The sequence below is a fragment of the Pleuronectes platessa genome, chromosome 18 (genome assembly GCF_947347685.1).
Source record: "Pleuronectes platessa chromosome 18, fPlePla1.1, whole genome shotgun sequence".
In the NCBI taxonomy this organism is placed as follows: domain Eukaryota; kingdom Metazoa; phylum Chordata; class Actinopteri; order Pleuronectiformes; family Pleuronectidae; genus Pleuronectes; species Pleuronectes platessa.
Window position 1 is genome coordinate 13,691,250 of NC_070643.1, and position 21,063 is coordinate 13,712,312.

Consider the following 21,063-nt stretch of genomic DNA (forward strand, 5'->3'; position numbering starts at 1 on the left):
GGTCTTTGCTTCCACAGTCTTCAGCCAGTTCGTGCTTATGATAAATATTTTAATAGTTATCACGCATGTTTTTATCGTTGCTATGATGGTTGCCATGGCACCACGGGCGCAGCGTGGTGTTTAAATCACAGTCCCTGCGTGGTGTCCTTCAGTGATCGTGAATGTTATTCATGTTATATAATAGTAATATTTTAGGCTAGATTACATCTCTAATGAGAAGGATCATGCGAGTCTGTTTATACCGAGGCCGGCCCGAGTGCGCGACCGGCCCGAGTCCGCGAGCCGAGCGGCCCGAGCGGCGCGAGCCGAGCGGCCCGAGTGCGCGAGCGGACATGACGTGTGGCTGTCGTAAAAACCCTATTTGTAAACAACCAGCCCTTTAACTCGGGGCTGCGTCATAAACACGGCGCGCTTGGAAGACCACGATGTCATCTTCCTTCTGTCAGGTAAGTAGTTTATTGTTTTTAAAGATCGTTACGATCTAGGTTTACAGTCCGAGTGCGGAGAGAGTCCGTCAATCCACACTATGGACGCTGTTCATCAGCTAATACGCCATTGTTAGCCACATGCTTCAGCCCACGGTAGCCTGTGCTACCTGGGAGGTGAATACATGGTTGTTGAAAGCAGTTCAAGACGCTTAGCTCATCATTGAGGGACGCTACAATATAAATATAAACATGAATTTGATTTATGAATGCTTTAGATTAATAAGGAGTGTATTTGTCTACCATTACTCCACAATATCAGGTCAATTTGGTTTAATGTATAGTATGCACTATGACAATAATGTTTCCATGTTATGGAGTTGCGATTCATTTTATAAAACAATTGCTATGTTCTGTTTTTTAATCAAGGAGGATCCAAGTGAAGCTACAGGAGTTTCATTAACGTCAACAACTTGGACCAAACAGTTTGTTTTGCTTGATGAAGAGCAGGAAGGGCAGCCTGGAGAGAAAGAGAAGCCGGGTTGAGCCCACTACCATCATCCACGTACCACGAGGAAGATGAGGGAGAGAAATGATCCTACCATTAAAGAGGTACTTTTAAGTTACATACCAGAAAAAACATTTTATATAATTTGCCAAATATACATTTTTATTAAATCCCCAAAGTACACTTGCTGAAATACAAGTTAATATCACACTGAAAGAATTTTGATCAATCATGCTTCCCTGCTGTGATTGTTTAACTAGGAAAACAACTTTTTCCACAGGAAGGCAAGTAAATTTAAGGAATACATGTGCAAAGTTTTCCTCTGTTATGTATAATGATGACCCCCATCAAACATAATGTTAGCAATATTTACACCTTTTAATTTATACTGTTTATTTCTGTCTACATGTGTGAATTTGCCTTCATTAGTTTCAGAAAAGAGCGATGATGTATCGGTCAGTGGGCGGCAGCACGAGACTCCGCAAACTAGTCTGTAAGCAAAGCAGACGAAGGCATCGAGGTTGCGGCCTGCCATCATTGTTATTTTGCTTAAGGGACTGAATATGTTTCATGTAGAAATATTAGCATTTCCCTTATATCTACCAAAACTGCTTGTTTCCCAGACTGCAGTTTTGTTTTGATCCGATGTGGTGTGCAAATACAACCGTATCTGCAATGGGTTGTGGGGCATTAACATTTGTAACTCTAATTTTGTTTTGACAGACTGTGAAAAGAACGTTGAGAACATCACCACTCTACAGGAAGACACAGTCCAGTAATGGGTGTCAGAAGTTCAGTAGTGAACGACAGGTACTGTGGAAAAATATGTGTCATTGTTGTACAATGTCCTTTGACTCTGTTTAAACAAGGTCAACACAAAAAGGTTTGATTGTAAACTGATATCGGTATGAATTCATGTTATTCTCCTCGTCAAAAGAAACAAACAATCCAAATTACCTGCAGAAAGCCCTTGATGGACGCTTCAGCTGCATCGTCAGACTGGTGAGACAGCAAGATGCCAACTTTAATGCCAATTTATTTGTGTAACATTCTGTGACCAAATGTATAGATAACTTTTTGTAGATTGTAAAAATAGATAACCCATTTATTACAAAAAAACTACACTAGAATTATCGCACTGCGTTGTATGACTCCGCTAACCAGAGCAGTGTCCGTCTACATATTTCTACATATTTTCTCTCATATAAATGACACTGTATCTCTTGACAACTGAAACCATAAGATGAGGTCAGTGTGGCCTTGACCTTTTTACTTTAAGACAAATACAAAGTTAGACAATCCGAAAACATGCAGTTATGCCTCCGGCGACTCGCTATTGCAGAGGCATTAAAACCGTAGTGTAGTAGATTGGATTTTATTGGTGTTACATTGGACATCTTGTATGGGTACACCAAAAAATATATTTGGTTTCACATTCTAGATGGCAATAAGCAGAGTCATCAACTCAGGAAAAATATTTCTGTAGAAAAGAAAGCCTTGTATGTGTGTATGTATACATACACACAAACGCACAATTGAGACGTTTTTGTCTTTTATCATATATTCTCAGGCAGTACTGATGCATTTACTGAGACGGGACGTGAGGGCCTACTCTGCGTGCTCAGAGTTCAAGCCCAGCAGGCTGCAGCGGGCCTGACATATTCTGGAACAGCAGCACAGTCTTTGGATGACTCCTCTGAAGATGAAAACATGGCGAGGTACTTCTCCACTGATGAAGAACTGTGAGGGCTGTGATTAGCTACACTCTCTTGCTACAAGGCTACTCATGCTACTCCCTGGCAGCCTTAGGAAGGCATTAGCTTGCTGTGTGGTAGCTGTTAGCTTCAGCATTTTTAGTTTTTAGTGGCCTGTCTGACGTTTATGTTAAAAAAAAATCAGAGGGAACCATCTTCATAATTTAACACTATGGTTTGTTTGTGTCCTTCAGTTCTTCTCAAGAGAAGCAGTACAGGTGTGCCTCAGCTCCACGGTCCCTCCTGCAGCCTCCGCTCCTGATGCTAACCTCATGTCTCCATCACACCAAGCAGCAGACCTGGATTGACAGACCTTTCTCCAGAGCTGCCCCCTCCCTCTGAAACCCCCCTCTCCAAAACACTATTTGTGTAGTTTTTAAAGTATTTTTTGCATGAGAATTGTTGATCATAACATTTCCAGCAGATGCCTTAATATAATGTTTGTGCACAATAAATGACATTGATCATAACATAATGGTATTTCCTTGCACTTCTACACCATGATATTGTCAGATAAGATGCTGATTACATTAAAGCAGTGAATGCTCTGCTTTAAGCAACATAAACACACAATGATTCAATGGATCTGAAGTAGGAGTGGCACATTACATTCTGTAGAGAATGCCTCAGTTATGGAAGTCAGAAAATAACTTTCTTTATCTGAGGTTCCAGTCATTTATAGTCACAGCAAAGCACACAGGTCTGGTTGTCTAAGTGGCGCCCATATCATATTGTTTAAGATGTGTAACATCAAGTTTGTGTTTCAGTGCAAAATTAGTCATTAGTCAAGAGTTCACCTTCTTCTTTACACTAAAATTAGGTGACCCAGATGTTTCACAATGCAATCTGATAAGGTCTTATGAGAAACATTCTTAACATTAAAGAAATCAACACAGAGGATAGCAATATCTGTTTGACTTTAATCCGTAGCTGATAATCAGCGGCCTGACTTATTCAAACACATTAATACTACAATGAATAAGGAAGGGGTTTTCCATCAGAAATCATTTCTGGGACATTAATTTAAAAGATCTCCAGTATAAGCAAATGTATTCTAAAATTGGTTTATATCCAAGTGTGAGGCTGTCCTGGCACATGGAAATAAGATATATATATATTGTTTGTATTAGCTTTCCCTCAGTTTAGTACTTGCACTTCTTGAAAAGCTCTATATAAATAAGATGTATTAATGTTTATACATTGCCCTCTAGTATATGTTTTCCTAAAAGTCACTGTAGATACAGAAATAACAGTATGGTTCAGGTGACAGTAAGTGGAAGCTGAAGGTAATTTCCATGTGCTCAAGAGAAACATAACGTGACAATATAGTTGATTTCTGATAGAAGGCCCTGCCTCATTCATTGTAGTATTAATGTGTTTGAATAAGTCAGGCTGCCGATTACCAGCTACTGATTAAAGTCAAACAGATATTGCTATCCTCTGTGTTGATTTCTTTAATGTTAAGAATGTTTCTCATAAGACCTTATCAGATTGCATTGTGAAACATCTGGGTCACCTAATTTTAGTGTAAACAAGATGGTGAACTCTTGACTAATGACTAATTTTGCACTGAAACACAAACTTGATGTTACACATCTTAAACAATGATATGGGCGCCACTTAGACAACCAGACCTGTGTGCTTTGCTGTGACTATAAATGGCTGGAACCTCAGATAAAGAAAGTTATTTTCTGACTTCCATAACTGAGGCATTCTCTACAGAATGTAATGTGCCCATTCTACTTCAGATCCATTGAATCATTGTGTGTTTATGTTGCTTAAAGCAGAGCATTCACTGCTTTAATGTAATCAGCATCTTATCTGACAATATCATGGTGTAGAAGTGCAAGGAAATACCATTATGTTATGATCAATGTCATTTATTGTGCACAAACATTATATTAAGGCATCTGCTGGAAATGTTATGATCAACAATTCTCATGCAAAAAATACTTTAAAAACTACACAAATAGTGTTTTGGAGAGGGGGGTTTCAGAGGGAGGGGGCAGCTCTGGAGAAAGGTCTGTCAATCCAGGTCTGCTGCTTGGTGTGATGGAGACATGAGGTTAGCATCAGGAGCGGAGGCTGCAGGAGGGACCGTGGAGCTGAGGCACACCTGTACTGCTTCTCTTGAGAAGAACTGAAGGACACAAACAAACCATAGTGTTAAATTATGAAGATGGTTCCCTCTGATTTTTTTTTAACATAAACGTCAGACAGGCCACTAAAAACTAAAAATGCTGAAGCTAACAGCTACCACACAGCAAGCTAATGCCTTCCTAAGGCTGCCAGGGAGTAGCATGAGTAGCATTGTAGCAAGAGAGTGTAGCTAATCACAGCCCTCACAGTTCTTCATCAGTGGAGAAGTACCTCGCCATGTTTTCATCTTCAGAGGAGTCATCCAAAGACTGTGCTGCTGTTCCAGAATATGTCAGGCCCGCTGCAGCCTGCTGGGCTTGAACTCTGAGCACGCAGAGTAGGCCCTCACGTCCCCTCTCAGTAAATGCATCAGTACTGCCTGAGAATATATGATAAAAGACAAAAACGTCTCAATTGTGCGTTTGTGTGTATGTATACATACACACATACAAGGCTTTCTTTTCTACAGAAATATTTTTCCTGAGTTGATGACTCTGCTTATTGCCATCTAGAATGTGAAACCAAATATATTTTTTGGTGTACCCATACAAGATGTCCAATGTAACACCAATAAAATCCAATCTACTACACTACGGTTTTAATGCCTCTGCAATAGCGAGTCGCCGGAGGCATAACTGCATGTTTTCGGATTGTCTAACTTTGTATTTGTCTTAAAGTAAAAAGGTCAAGGCCACACTGACCTCATCTTATGGTTTCAGTTGTCAAGAGATACAGTGTCATTTATATGAGAGAAAATATGTAGAAATATGTAGACGGACACTGCTCTGGTTAGCGGAGTCATACAACGCAGTGCGATAATTCTAGTGTAGTTTTTTTGTAATAAATGGGTTATCTATTTTTACAATCTACAAAAAGTTATCTATACATTTGGTCATAGAATGTTACACAAATAAATTGGCATTAAAGTTGGCATCTTGCTGTCTCACCAGTCTGACGATGCAGCTGAAGCGTCCATCAAGGGCTTTCTGCAGGTAATTTGGATTGTTTGTTTCTTTTGACGAGGAGAATAACATGAATTCATACCGATATCAGTTTACAATCAAACCTTTTTGTGTTGACCTTGTTTAAACAGAGTCAAAGGACATTGTACAACAATGACACATATTTTTCCACAGTACCTGTCGTTCACTACTGAACTTCTGACACCCATTACTGGACTGTGTCTTCCTGTAGAGTGGTGATGTTCTCAACGTTCTTTTCACAGTCTGTCAAAACAAAATTAGAGTTACAAATGTTAATGCCCCACAACCCATTGCAGATACGGTTGTATTTGCACACCACATCGGATCAAAACAAAACTGCAGTCTGTGAAACAAGCAGTTTTGGTAGATATAAGGGAAATGCTAATATTTCTACATGAAACATATTCAGTCCCTTAAGCAAAATAACAATGATGGCAGGCCGCAACCTCGATGCCTTCGTCTGCTTTGCTTACAGACTAGTTTGCGGAGTCTCGTGCTGCCGCCCACTGACCGATACATCATCGCTCTTTTCTGAAACTAATGAAGGCAAATTCACACATGTAGACAGAAATAAACAGTATAAATTAAAAGGTGTAAATATTGCTAACATTATGTTTGATGGGGGTCATCATTATACATAACAGAGGAAAACTTTGCACATGTATTCCTTAAATTTACTTGCCTTCCTGTGGAAAAAGTTGTTTTCCTAGTTAAACAATCACAGCAGGGAAGCATGATTGATCAAAATTCTTTCAGTGTGATATTAACTTGTATTTCAGCAAGTGTACTTTGGGGATTTAATAAAAATGTATATTTGGCAAATTATATAAAATGTTTTTTCTGGTATGTAACTTAAAAGTACCTCTTTAATGGTAGGATCATTTCTCTCCCTCATCTTCCTCGTGGTACGTGGATGATGGTAGTGGGCTCAACCCGGCTTCTCTTTCTCTCCAGGCTGCCCTTCCTGCTCTTCATCAAGCAAAACAAACTGTTTGGTCCAAGTTGTTGACGTTAATGAAACTCCTGTAGCTTCACTTGGATCCTCCTTGATTAAAAAACAGAACATAGCAATTGTTTTATAAAATGAATCGCAACTCCATAACATGGAAACATTATTGTCATAGTGCATACTATACATTAAACCAAATTGACCTGATATTGTGGAGTAATGGTAGACAAATACACTCCTTATTAATCTAAAGCATTCATAAATCAAATTCATGTTTATATTTATATTGTAGCGTCCCTCAATGATGAGCTAAGCGTCTTGAACTGCTTTCAACAACCATGTATTCACCTCCCAGGTAGCACAGGCTACCGTGGGCTGAAGCATGTGGCTAACAATGGCGCATTAGCTGATGAACAGCGTCCATAGTGTGGATTGACGGACTCTCTCCGCACTCGGACTGTAAACCTAGATCGTAACGATCTTTAAAAACAATAAACTACTTACCTGACAGAAGGAAGATGACATCGTGGTCTTCCAAGCGCGCCGTGTTTATGACGCAGCCCCGAGTTAAAGGGCTGGTTGTTTACAAATAGGGTTTTTACGACAGCCACACGTCATGTCCGCTCGCGCACTCGGGCCGCTCGGCTCGCGCCGCTCGGGCCGCTCGGCTCGCGGACTCGGGCCGGTCGCGCACTCGGGCCGGCCTCGGTATAAACAAACTCGCATGATCCTTCTCATTAGAGATGTAATCTAGCCTCAAATATTACTATTATATAACATGAATAACATTCACGATCACTGAAGGACACCACGCAGGGACTGTGATTTAAACACCAAGCTGCGCCCGTGGTGCCATGGCAACCATCATAGCAACGATAAAAACATGCGTGATAACTATTAAAATATTTATCATAAGCACGAACTGGCTGAAGACTGTGGAAGCAAAGACCACATTTCTCGCTAGAAATGGTGTCAGAATGTATTTTTATGCCCAAACTAAGTTACAAAATTATATTTTTATCTGAAAAAACAAGGAATCTCCGCCATTTTTTCCTCTCCGCAGACGGGAGCTTGAGAGTCACGTGACGTGAGAACACGCCAATGCAAAACAATGGGAGGACTAAATGTTACCATCTCACAATCTGAGAGGCCAGATTGTGAGATGGTAACGTCGGTCCAAGTGGACCAACGTTGCCATTGAACATTTTCTGATGAGACTGGGTTGGTATTTTTAATCCAGAACCTACTCGAGCAGGGGAGACTGATGGTAGAATGTAAGAAACACAGAAAGCAGGAATAAGCAACATAAAACATTATTACCATTTGGCCTGGATGACTGTGTTCATTTTACAGACTGGTTGATAGTTTCCTTGTCATTAGAAACTCCTGCATGCTGAACAAACCTCTGAGGTTGTGTTCGGCTGCTCGTGGTGAGAAGGACGGATCAAGGACCCTTTCAGACAGGAAGCACAGGTGTCAGTCTGAGATGGGGAGTGAGTCAGTGTCGACTGCTGAATAAAACACAAAGCTAAAGTGAAGCAAAGAAACATTTAGAAACACATAATGTGAGAGGACAGATATTGAGGAGAATTCAGTGGTGACTAACAGACATTTCCAGATCCTTTGGTATTGATTGTATAATGTTCGGTAAACTGAAGTTACCGAACACTGCAGTGACAGCAGAGAGATTTAACAGGAAAATAAATGTTAGTATTTGAGTTATTTGAACGTATGTATATACTATATACTGTGTATACTTTTTAGATTTCTTCTCACTCACCACACTCTGGCACCATCACACATTTTGTCTTCCACTTTTGTCTTTCTGCTGCAAAAATAATTAATGTTGTAACTGTTCTGGTTTATTTTCTAGATCAATTAAAACAGGATCACCCGAACAACAATCTCATGTGACCAGTTAGGGGGACATCTGCTAACTATTGACACTTGAATCTTAGTGCACCCTTTGAATTATAGAGTATATGAAAAACAGATAAATTATACTCAGAGATAATACTAAGTTATACATGCTTTTCATAAATTTACATACAAATGCAGAGATAAACGCAACACTTCTACTTTAATGAAATAAAGCAGAGTAAGTAATAATTGCTCCATATCTCCAGTCTTTATCTACAATGATTATTAGGACCCCACTTTTCCCAGGATTGTGATATTGTGTAGCACAATTCCGGCAGTAACCATGTCTTCTACTGTTTGTGGGTCACTCTCAGGTGATGCACACATTTAGTAAACAGCTCTGCATCTTCCTCGCCAGCAAATCCCCGGTCCCCCAACAACACTCAACAGAATCCACTTACTGTGCAGCAGGAACTATTTATTCTTTTCCGCTGACAAGTAAATTGTTATAGCTTGGAAAAAAAGATGCAATATTTTACACTGCCACTAATTAAGTGCGTTTTGTGTCTAGTACCTGTCACAGGGAAAATGAAGAGGTCAGACAAATTCTGCGGTGATGGACCGAGCCGGTGTGGCCACCGTGCCTCCTTAGTGCTGATGAAGCAACATGCATCACATTTGGTCTGAAAGGGAAAGATGACTGTGGGAAACGACGCAACAATATAGGCCAGGAGAGAAGGGAGCAGCTTGAGGCGAGATGTGATTAACTACATGGTGAACTATGGAGAGCAATAACTGGGTCTACGCTATTCATACACAGGCAGAAGGAGGACACGTGCTTTTTAAGAATGAAACCTTATTAAACTACAGCCAATAGACGCAGTATCCCAATTCTTAAAACTGTATCTGCATCCTGCTACTGTGAGAGGATGTAGGACATCAATGGTACTGTAAAGAGTGAATAAATGCTTTGGGTAGACATGTTTGAAAAGACCTTTGGAAAGATGCTTGATATATTCTTCATTGTGGCAAACTGAATACAAGCATGTGCCACTTGCAAATACTGGGAGGGAATTGCGTAAAAATAAATTGTCATACTTCCATGTAAAGCCCTGTGCCAGTCCATTGTTGCTTTGTGACGTCAAGCACTGCAGACCCCTTGGCACCCAGAGGGGATCTCTTGGCATGGCTTTGCACCGCTCTCCCTCTCCCTTCTCTTGTTCACAGCACAAACACATCTGCCTTTCACGCGTAAGTGGCTCCTCAGAGTTGTGCAACAGTAAATTATATCCCCCCCCCCCCCCCCCCCAACCCCCCAACCCCCCCTGTGCTCCCAGAAAGAAGTGTGTGTTGCAAAATGATGTCTCCAAATGCTGGAAGGACTTGGCAAAAACACACAGGTTGTTTTAATGAGCGAGTCGTCAGCGGGCGTCTGGTGTGTGTTTCCAATCGAGCCTGCGGATATGCGGGGATACAACCAAGACACCAGTAGGAGTGACTTGACTGGGATTTTATTTAAATGGTTTGATAAACATCACTCAATCAACCAAGCTACCTAGGTACATACTAATCGACCAAAGACTTATACCTACCTACCTTCTGACTGACCGACCAATCAACTGATTGACTAATCGATCGGTGCACCTATCTACTGCCTGACCTACCGATTGACTGACTGACCTACCAAGCAACTGACCAATCGATGGATCGACGTACAAACCTACCGATCGACCGACCAACCAACCGGTTGACTGGCTGACTTACCGACGGATTGAACAATGCTTTTGAAAAAGAAAAGAAGAAATCACTAAACTACCAACCTATCTAGGTACCTACCAATAGAGCAACCGACTGACTTACCTATACCTACAGACTAACCAACCCACTAATCCTTCTACCTACCAACCAATAGATATCTAGCCACTATTTCCTAAATCATTACTGATGCATTGTGGGGCAGCCTGTGACCTTTGTGAAACTTCTTGCTGCCCAGAGTCTCATTAGAGCCGAATCGATACGCCACAGAGTCTGAGAGGAATCTTGATAGAGGGACATTATCGGCCATTACCAGGCAAATGCCTATTGTGTAATTATTACGTGCCGGATGTGGTGCAAGGCCATTATATAAATGCCCCCTTCATACTGTGCATGCATATTGATGCGACTATATCTTATTAATTGACTGCAACTCAAGCTGTGGATGAAACCAAATGATCCTTCTGGTCACTGAAAGCAATCAGATAAATGTATGTTCTCTCCTTTCTAAGTTTGATTGCAGCTCATAACAGGAATGTAATGTGCACGTGTCTCTCGTCTGTCTGTCTCACCAACCGAGCTGAGCACTTTGTTGGTCTGTGTCTCGTGTGTATGACAAACACTTTAAGGGCCATTATTCTAACCTGGTTGCCAATGCCTACATGGTATCATATCTCTCTCGTCCTTCCTTCCTTCCAATTATCCATCCATCCAACCATTCATCCATCCAGCTGACATTAGACGAGTGACGTACACTGTGGACAGGTCACTGGTGTCTTGCAGGGCCCTTATATAGAGACAAACAACTACACACCTACAGACAATTTAAGAGTACCCTGAGAAATCCCCTAAAACCACGAGAATAATATGCAAAGTCCATAAACTGGAAATAGCACCGGGGACATTCTGGCTATGAGGCGAATTGCTCACAGTTCCAGTATCTTCATGGTCCAAAGACGGGCAGGTTAGGTCAATCTGTTACTGTAAACTGCCAGTAGGTGTGAATATGAGTGTGAAGGGATGTTTGTCTCAGACCTTAGACCTAAACAATTCACTATCTATATATGTTATAAACTAATGTAACTGCCTTGTCACATTGCAAACACAACTATTTTAAGTCAGTTACTCAATACAATAGCTGGACCAAAAAGCTTTAGAATTATATGTATTACATCCCTGACAAAGAGCTGCCATGTTGGAGGTTATATAACACTGGATGCAAATTATGTTTCTCTCCTTTATAAACTGATTTCCACCTCCTCCCTCTCCGTAAATAGCCTCAGTGCCTGGCAGAGACGGCCAGGTGCATGCTGAGAGCAGTGGACAGCCTAACAGTAACAACCCGACTAACCAGATAGTCAGTCAAGAAGTCGACCTCGAATCCAACCGGCCAGTTAGTAAGCCAGTGCAGCTCTCCTCCACGCTGCCAGCTCTCTGTTTCCTCCCAGTAGCTAAAATGTGGGATTGTTTACAGCTCTTTTTATAGTCCAGTGAATAAGCCCTTATTTTCTCCCAATCTACCCCTGCTGGGAGAGCCAGCCCAGACAGTGGGAAGTGGCCCTGGGAAGTCGTAATTATATTTGGCAGCGTGCAAAGCCACACACACCCACATGCACGCACATATACGCGCGCACACGCTCACACACGTGTTTAAACGGCCTCACTCGCTCTTATGCAAGGGTGCATGTGAAGGGAAGTGTGTTTACAGGTGGCCACACAGTGCGAAGGGCTTGTGTGCAGTTAATACACATCAGCACATATGGAGGACACGCACATGCATTTTTACTCTTTAAAAAAACAACACACACACACACACCGAATGCACAATGCCATACCCGCCCTCTCAGAGAGCCCAGCATGCATATCCATAGAGGACCTGAGACTCCTCCGCACACTAACAGCTTTTGCTTGAACTCGCCTCCCTCTCTGCCTGAAACATATGTTTAACAAGCACTCTGGTCCATTTGGCTGACTCCCTCCAAGACGTGAGGGGACAGCAGCGGTTCACGTGATGCATAACGATGGCGTATCTGTCGCCTGATTGGACGCGTTGTCTTTGCCTCAGCCAAACCGCCACGCAAATTACGGTGACAGCTTTGAAGGCACCGATTTTGTGAAGCTGGTTCAGTTGAATACATCAGTTCTCTTAAAATGGTACAGTATGTGTTGTCCACTTCTCTGCTTTAAGACAATGATATATTATAGCTGCAAGAGATTAACATAGTGGAAATAAACAAATGTAAAAACAAATGATAAAGCTTCATATATATATTATTGTCACAACCATAAATCTTTGCAATAGTAAGTATTCAGTATCTACGCAAAATGTTCTTATTTTTTTCTTATTCCATTATTGTGTTTTATTATTTATAATTTAGTTTAAAATTACAGGGACAATGCAATTTGTAATACCATATACATTTTTATAAATTATGACTGTATTTATAAAATTGTTACTATTTCCACCTTTATTGTTTCTTATTATTCTTATTACTTATATAACCGTCCTTTTTGGTTAATGGAGCATACCTGTCAAAGTGTTTTACCTGTTTGTATTGTACAAATATGAGAATAAACATAGAAAATCTTTCATGTTTTTTAAGCCTCTCAACTTCAATGTGGATTCTACTTCATTTAAAAATATATTTGCTTCTGAATCTTTTTTTTTTCTTTTTTAATGAGGATAAACATTGATCTACAAATTCCTCTGGGTGATTACATGTGCATTTGTATACAAGTGTTTATGGCGTCTGCTCTCCAGCAGATTCTATGTTTCTTTGGCTGCAGATTAAGCTGATTTGTAAGAAGTAATCTGTGTGTCAGGCTCCCAAGTGAGGGTCACAGTGAAATAATGGAACAGTGGGTGTAATCGTTCTGCCTTTTCCTTCAGCAGCAGTTCCAGGGGTCCTTGTAAGTGCTCTTTGTATCTCTGCAACATGTGTGAATACGCCATGATCCATTCCTTTTCAAAAATGCAATTCAGCCTTTGAGATGAATAGGCCATCAATTGCGGCACAGAAAATTTCCAGCACATGGCTCCAATTGAAAATTATACCAGACAGCAATAGGGTAGAAATTGCCTATATTCTTCTTTTCCATTTTACTATCTCTAGTTTGCATTTTGCTTTTTTAACAAAGAGCCTATGGTTATTGCTCTATTTAGTCGATGCTCTATCGGCACAATAGCCGTGGTCGAGGGAGGAATTGGATCATAGCTCTGCAAAGAAACCAATGGAACACCAGAGGAACCCCATATCTCCCTGGGTGGTGCACAGATTTAGTTACTATAGAATTTTTTTTCATCTGAAAATCGGATTGTACATGAAAAAACATGTTGATTTATTTGTTTTTAAAACTGTCAATGATTCAACCGCAGGTCGTGATGCATGATGCAAGAAACAAAAAAAACCTGATCTCTCACCAAGAAAAAAAAGGCTCAATCCTCAATGTTTTTCGATTTTCTTAATTCCATCAGTCAAAGCAAAAACATTTGTCATTTAAAAATCAACAATAATATAAAAATAGAAAAAACAGTCTCAGATCAAATTAGCACAAAATGTGTGCAGTTAATTTCGAGCAGGCAAGGTGACAGCACAAAGATGGCAAGATGAAAAATGTGTTAAATTAGTTGCAAATGCTAATTAAAATATTCCTCCATTTGTTCTGATAATATTTGCTTTCGGTTTGGCATCTCATTATCATTAATGGTAAAAAGACATGAAAGGAGCAAAATAAACATGGAAAATAACAGACATGAAAGCTTACTAGAACATTAAGAGGTTATAGTCTGTTGTGAAGACAGAAAAATGGCTAGAAGCAAAGACAGTGAAATAAAAAGAGAGAGGGACAAATAGCAGACAGACAACAAAAGCTTTTATAACCAAAATAAACCCCCAAAAAGCAAAAGTGGCAAAAAAGAAAGGAGACATTTGAAAGGGAGACAGATGAGGCAGCAGGGAGGGACAGGGTGCGTGGGAGACAGAGGAGGGGGACCTGGATGAGTTCACCCCAGTTTACGGGTGAGTCAGGGGGCAAATATGCAGGGGATGTGCCCTGATTCACCCTGGTACCGGCCTGAGATGAGGCCTGGGATCCGTCTGGCTCACCCCCTTTTCACTCTGATCAGTGATGGAGGGTGGTGGGGGGGGGGGCAGTGTCAGGGCTGCGTGTGGGTGTGTCCTCCTAGGTAGTTAGTGTTCGGCCTGAGAGCTAAAGTGGGAAGGTGGAATAGTACGCTGGGAAATATATACATTACATTTATGTGTGTGTGTGTGTGTGTGTGTGTGTGTGTGTGTGTGTGTAAGGTTAGAGAAGGAGCTAAAGCAGCAACAGACCGACAGACAAAAGAAAACACAAGCTCCTGCAATAAATCATAGGTAACAGAAGTTTACACACACAGACACACACAGACACACACATACATACACAGACACACACACACACACACACACATACATACACAGACACACACACACACACATACACACACACACACACACACGCGCACACACAGAGGCAACATGTATTTATACAACTAGTCGGCATCTGTAAATGATTTGCAGAGACCTTTAGACTCCTTGTTTCTCTCCAGTCAAGGTGATGGAATGATGAGGACATCGTGTGAGGAAGGCCAATTCTGTCATTGTTGCCGTTCTGGCTCTACAGCTTATATTTAACTTCATGTTGAATCTTAAGAAAACACTGAGCGGCGTTAGACCGAACATGGTGATTTATCAGACTGTGAGCAGCTTTGTTTATTTTCTGGGAGGCAAGTGGAGAGGTGACAATGAAGCCAAGCTGTGAGCCGGGTTGAAGAAAAACATTTTGAATGCTCTGCTTCTGGCTTCAGGCTGCTCAGCTGCGATGAAAACTAGTCGGGATAAATAATAAACAGTGTGTTTGAATATTAGCTCCAATTTATTGAATTACAGCCTGTTGTTCGTTTTGATGTGCTGGACGTTTGCAAATATCTCCCAAGGATTTAAAATAAACAAGCTCAAACCAGAAATATGCACCTTTGCAAAGAAAACAACAAATAAACTGGAGGTATTTGGATTGTAAATGTCAACCTATATTCTAAATATAGGCTTTAATCAGGTAAAATTAGAGACATGATACATTGAAGGGATAATTCACAGAATATTGAAAATTCACTCATTATCTACTCACCACTGTGCCGACGGTAAACAGTGGTGCAGCCGAATTCAATACAATTAAATTATAACACGACATCTTCTATTTAAATTTTTCGCTGAAATAGCCCTTTCAGGCCATTTTTCAACAATCACTTCACAAAATAAAATACAGCAGGAAAAAAACGGCAAAGCAGCAACATTTTCATTGAAGGAGGCAATAACGCCATGTTTGTCTTGGTCATTCCTGTTTGCTTTGTCATCTGGAACTGGTTTTCAGTATTTTCTAGGGTTTTACGACAGCGAAAAGAGATAAAGTATCTGCAATACTTTGTTGAGGGAAGTTTCGTGTCTTACACCAGATGATTTCCACAGCACAGGGGAAACTGTTCCTGGAAAAACCGCAAAAAAATCTGTCTTCAGTCTTAAAACCCGGGGCAAATGTGATTTGCAGTGAACTGTATCTTTCCTCTCTTGTCGGTCAGAAAATAAACATTTATTATCAGATCTGGAAAGATTTAATATTTATTCAAGCACAGTGTTTGATGCAGAATGTCGTGTTGGGATTCAGAAACATTCGAGGTCTGTACACACTTGTGGTGGATTTTTTTGTCCATGTGATTCATTTGCTTCTCAATATATATTTATTTCAACAGTTGTTTTTGTAATGAAATACTTGGAAAACAAGGAGGAAGAATATTACGCAATGAAAATGAATAATAAGTAGTTTTTTTTAAAACTCTTGCAACTGTCGCTAATGTACATTTTTAATAAGAAATATTTGCAGGTGAGTATTAAGTATTATCGTTCCCCCGGTGTGTGAAGGTCATGTTAAAGTAGGGCTGCTTATGATGGTGTTACCGAATACACAGGACATTTTATAAGAAAATAAATTCTCCCTCTCTGTCTCTCTCTGTCTCTTTCTCTCTCTTTCACATAAAGACATGTATCTGTCTGTCATAGTCTCACCATTAGCATCACTGGTTAAAATCCCACCATGTCAGTGGGCGTGTGTTTTCACTGTCCTCTGCAGACAGACCAGCACATGCTCTCAGATATGACCGTGCCTCCAGATGCTGTCCTCATTCATCAGACACACTTTGCAGATTTCCTCATTAATATCATCAAGTTCTCTTTCGGCGTTCAGATTCATTCTGACATGTTGACAAATAGGTGCTTTTACTTTCCGCTGTGACTCCGAGTCCTCCACCTGGTCGGTCATCTCTCGTCTCGACACGGGATGAGACTCCTTCACTCTGTAGCACCCGACTTATATTCATGACTAATGAATGCCTTCAGGGCGGCGCTACTGTTCAATCAGGACAAGAACAATGAGGTACTCCCACTCTTTTATCCCTGCAACCATCAGGTTACTAAATGATGACAAAAGTAAGGAGTAGGTGGAGAGCACACCAGTGTTGCTGGGTGTTTCCGGGGGCAGGGTGGTTGTTACTGATGGGCTGAAATGAATTGTGAGTTAAATGTGTGTGTTGGACTGCCTTTGATATATGTTTTTGTCTACCTCCTATTGCTATTTATTGTATTTATTAAGTAATCTATTATGTGAGACTGGAAACTGTGAACGAAATTGCCCATTTTGGGATAAATAAAGTTTTCTAATCTAATCTAATCTGACTTGTACTACGAGGCGTCTTTTATCATAAACAAAATATATAATAGTATAATATTAAAATTAAATAGACGAAGGGGCAAACCAGCAAGTGATGCAGTTAGCGTGTGACTGAACAGTCCTGATGCAAAGATGGACAATGTGGAGACAAACACAACTCGACAGAGAGAGAGAGAGAGAGAGAGAGAGAGAGAGAGAGAGACTGTTGCTAATGAGAAGGCCACAGGTGTGTATTTTGTAATCCAATCATTAAAAGAAGGTGTGTTACTGACACACACATGTGCACACACACAAACACACACACTCACACACTCTAGCAGTGTCCTCTGATGTGTATTAAATTCAATGGCACGTACCCACTGTGTTATAAGAGTTGTCCTTCACAAAGGTATTGGTATTAGGCTTGTCTGTGTAAATGCCACTTTAGCCCTAAGGCCTGACAGCTTGCTGTCTCCCTTCCTCACTCACAATGGGTGTGTGTGCGTGTGAGTGTGTGTGTGTGTGTGTGTGTTAGAGGAGGATATTTAGAAGTCAAATGCAAATATCACAGGAACTTTTCTTTCCCCTTTGCAGAGTGAACACCTGTGTAAACTGCCATGTCACTCACTGTGCCACTGTGTTTGTGTAGACAGCCGCCTGTCAGCTGATTCTGTGATAACTTCAAGCTCTTTATACACAACAACTTCAAGGCACACATTGATAAGCTTTGTACAGTTTAACTCTACTAGGGCCTACTTATCCCACAAGTAAGAATTCTGAATTTATGATATTTGATCATAGGTAATAGTACATGTTCTGGCTAAATGTGGCGCTGAGGGATCAATACTTTCCGAGGGGAATATTAAAGTCAGCAGATTTTGTGGTGATCCATTGAACACAAAATGATGGACTTATCAACCAAAGGACTCCACTGCAGCCCCTGCAGCCACAATCTACTTCAAAGTAAAAATGACAGTCAAAGTGCAACAGTCCCCTTAAATTAAACCAAGCTGCACCAAAGTGCACAGACTCATAAATGCCAGCTCTCCTAAAATGTAAGTTTTTTTTTTTCTATCAAGATCAATGAGAACGGTGAGAATGTTAAACACCAAAATCTAATGGAATCTTTCTTTACAAATGAATCTACAGTATTCACAAGCTGCAAGTGGCACAAAACTCAAAGTCTGTGCAGGCGCTCTAAATCCGACCATGAAGACATGTTAGCACTTGGTCGGTTGCTCACTCCTGTGTGTCAGAGGCTTTCTGGCACTAATCATCCAGAGTGACAGAGGTGCTGGGATGAGAGAGAAAAACGAGCAGCAAGAGAAAAGTTCTCTCTGAATGACTCTCTTTCTTCCCCTAATGTCCCTCTGCCTGAATGATATGTGCCCTGACCTCCGCTGACCTGCGGCTTGAGGGGACAAGGAAGACAGCGAGTGGACAGTGGTGCGCAAATAGAGAGGGCAGTGTGTGCACTTGTGGGACGCAGACAGAGAAGACGAGGCGGGAGAAAAGAAAGTGTGTGCCTGCCCTCCTTGGCCCCGGGGGTACGAGTCCTGCGGCTCGGGCTCCTTTAAATCAAAGACATTGATGACCCACTCAACCACTTTGAAAAGGGTCCAAGGAGCTGCTCTGTCCTTCCAGAGCCGCGTCTCAAGATGTAAACACCCTCCGGGGACCCAGGGAGATCAATGCCACCGAGAGTCTTCACTCAGGTACGGATTAGAGAGGACAGTAATGAGAAGGGAGGCTTGGATAGAGTCATTAACAGAAATGGACCAGTACTCGCTGAGAGACGCCAACGTACAGCTGACTGTGCACTGAAATCCTGAGCCCGCGTTCCGGCTCGTTACCCCCCCCCCCCCCCCCCCCCCCCCGTCATGTGATACCTGTTCAGGTTTGTTTCACCCGCTAAGAGGGAACAAGTGAACGAGACGGAGGGGTGAAACGGAAGGATTGATCGCCACCGTCGTCTCAGCCCATGTATCATCCGCCATTGTTGCTGTTGCCAAAACACAATGACTGCCGCTTTCAGCCCCCGTTGAAATGTCACTGCTAATGATGCAGGTTATGCTTCTAATGTAACTAATGTGTTGCTCCTGTGGGGTTTGGTTTCCTGCCCGGGTCAACCAGGCGCCCGTAAAGCGTGAAGATGGGAGGATGGCTAATTGTTCAGCACCTGCTGTTGGGGGGGGGAGAAGTAGAGAAGAAAAAGAAAGCTTGAACTGAGATTGAAATGAATTTTAACGTAAATTCCAGCTTCCAGTTGCACCAAGCGGCAAAAAATGTCAAATTAACCAAATGAAAAGCCTCATAGGAGTGTGAGGGGATGAACGAGGATGTGGCCAAAGCTTCCCTTCAAATTAATATTTAGAGTTACAGTTTTGCGTCGGCTAGATGTGTAAACAATTGTCTGGTTGCTAACAGATTAGACAAATCAACTATAAGATGTGATAACAAGTCACTTTTATCTTAATAGCTTGTTGTGCTGCCCCCAGTGGCCGACGCATAGTTCCATCTGAGGTCAAAAGGATGCAATTCAAAATGTGAGACCCTGCAGGCTGTCTTCACTTGTTTGGTGAATCTCAAATAAACTTTACTCCTCATCGTCGATACTGTATTTGTCAAGAGCTCACACACTTTACCTCTGCTAAGGAGGTAATGTTTTCAAATGTGTTTGTGGGCTTTAGTGGAGGGGGGGGGGGGGGGGCACGACTCAAGGACTAACCCATTACATCTTGGAGTGGAATCCAGACAAATCGGTTAGATCAAGGAATTAGTTTTGCCGCTGTCAGGCTGTTTTCAGTGTTGGAAAAAATCTGACATTACTACTTCAGAAACTGCACCCACCGTGTTTAAATAGTCAAATGACATACAACAAATGTTCTACAAACAATGACATGTAAGAGTTTTAAGTGACAACACCAGGAACGCACCAATTGCACCAGTGAAATGGTTAAATCACTGAACCTTCTCTAAACTGGGTGCTAATGGGAAAGCCCGATGATGGAGAAACAATCAAGCGAGCCGCTATCCTACTTGAATGCATCAGCATGCAACAGTGCTCGCCTGCTCTCTGGAACAGCGATTCACAGAGGGAGCGGGGGGGGGGGAGCTGAGATCTTCTTACGTATTCCCGGAAAAACCACAACAAACCAGAAGCACCACAGGGAAACCGGTTGGTGGCGCTCCCTCAGGTTGGCCCACGCACACCAGTGCACGGCCAAAAAAACACCAGCACAGCGAGAAACACGAAAACTCAATTTCTTGGAGGCCTCCCACTGGGCCAGCCTTTCTACCATGAAAAGCATGCAGGTACTGAATAATCCTGAACACTCACTTAAAACTGGCATGCACTTGTTTTATTTTCAGAAACCATTTGAAGACAGTTTTAAAGTTATTACAATAAAGGTCCTCGTTCCTTTTAATTTTTGTATAAAATATAGTCATGCCTGCTGCTTTTGAAAAGTCTGTTGATCAAAACAAAGCCATGGGCAAGTTTAGCTTCTGCCACTGAGGCTCATTCACTGAAAACAGGCTCAGAAAGCCGTGGGTTGCACGCTGTTGTTTTCGATGATGCACCACCTGATGATGCACCGCTCCTGAAAGTCAAAAAAACACAAATGATCGCCCAAAACAATCAGCCTCAGAGAATCCGTCAGAAGCTCCCCAGTAGTTGTTAGTTTAATGTGCTAACACACTCCTCAGTGCTTTCCCTCTCCATTTAACTGCTGTGTACTAAAGGCCTGATTCCCAGATGTGTCGGTCTCGAGTGGTTCAGAGTTGGATGGTTTACTCAAGGTGTTGAGTCTCCTGGGAACTGAAGGATAGGATGTCAGCTGCTGCTTCCTGCTTTAGCCGGTAACAGGAACTGGCTGTGTTCCAGTGTGTGTGTGTGTGTGTGTGTGTGCACTGTTAGAGGACTGGGCAACCAGCCCAGGTGCGGTAA

The 21,063-nt window shown here is 41.7% G+C and overlaps 2 long non-coding RNA genes across 3 annotated transcripts; one reads left to right on the forward strand and one right to left on the reverse strand.

Annotated features, from left to right (window-relative positions):
• Positions 1–347: 347 nt before the first annotated feature.
• On the forward strand, positions 348–3,143 carry LOC128461827 (uncharacterized). Its single transcript, XR_008342299.1, has 6 exons — positions 348–446; positions 855–1,037; positions 1,657–1,743; positions 1,871–1,935; positions 2,504–2,651; positions 2,882–3,143. It is a non-coding gene; the product is annotated as an uncharacterized LOC128461827 (long non-coding RNA).
• A 1,409-nt stretch (positions 3,144–4,552) lies between these two features.
• Positions 4,553–7,364, reverse strand: LOC128461912 (uncharacterized). Of its 2 annotated transcripts, XR_008342307.1 has the most exons (6): positions 7,263–7,364; positions 6,672–6,854; positions 5,966–6,052; positions 5,774–5,838; positions 5,058–5,205; positions 4,553–4,827 (listed from the first exon to the last, which is right to left on the reverse strand). It is a non-coding gene; the product is annotated as an uncharacterized LOC128461912 (long non-coding RNA). The 2 variants fall into 2 exon arrangements; XR_008342306.1 differs by having other exon boundaries at positions 5,058–6,052.
• Between the last annotated feature and the right edge of the window lie 13,699 nt (positions 7,365–21,063).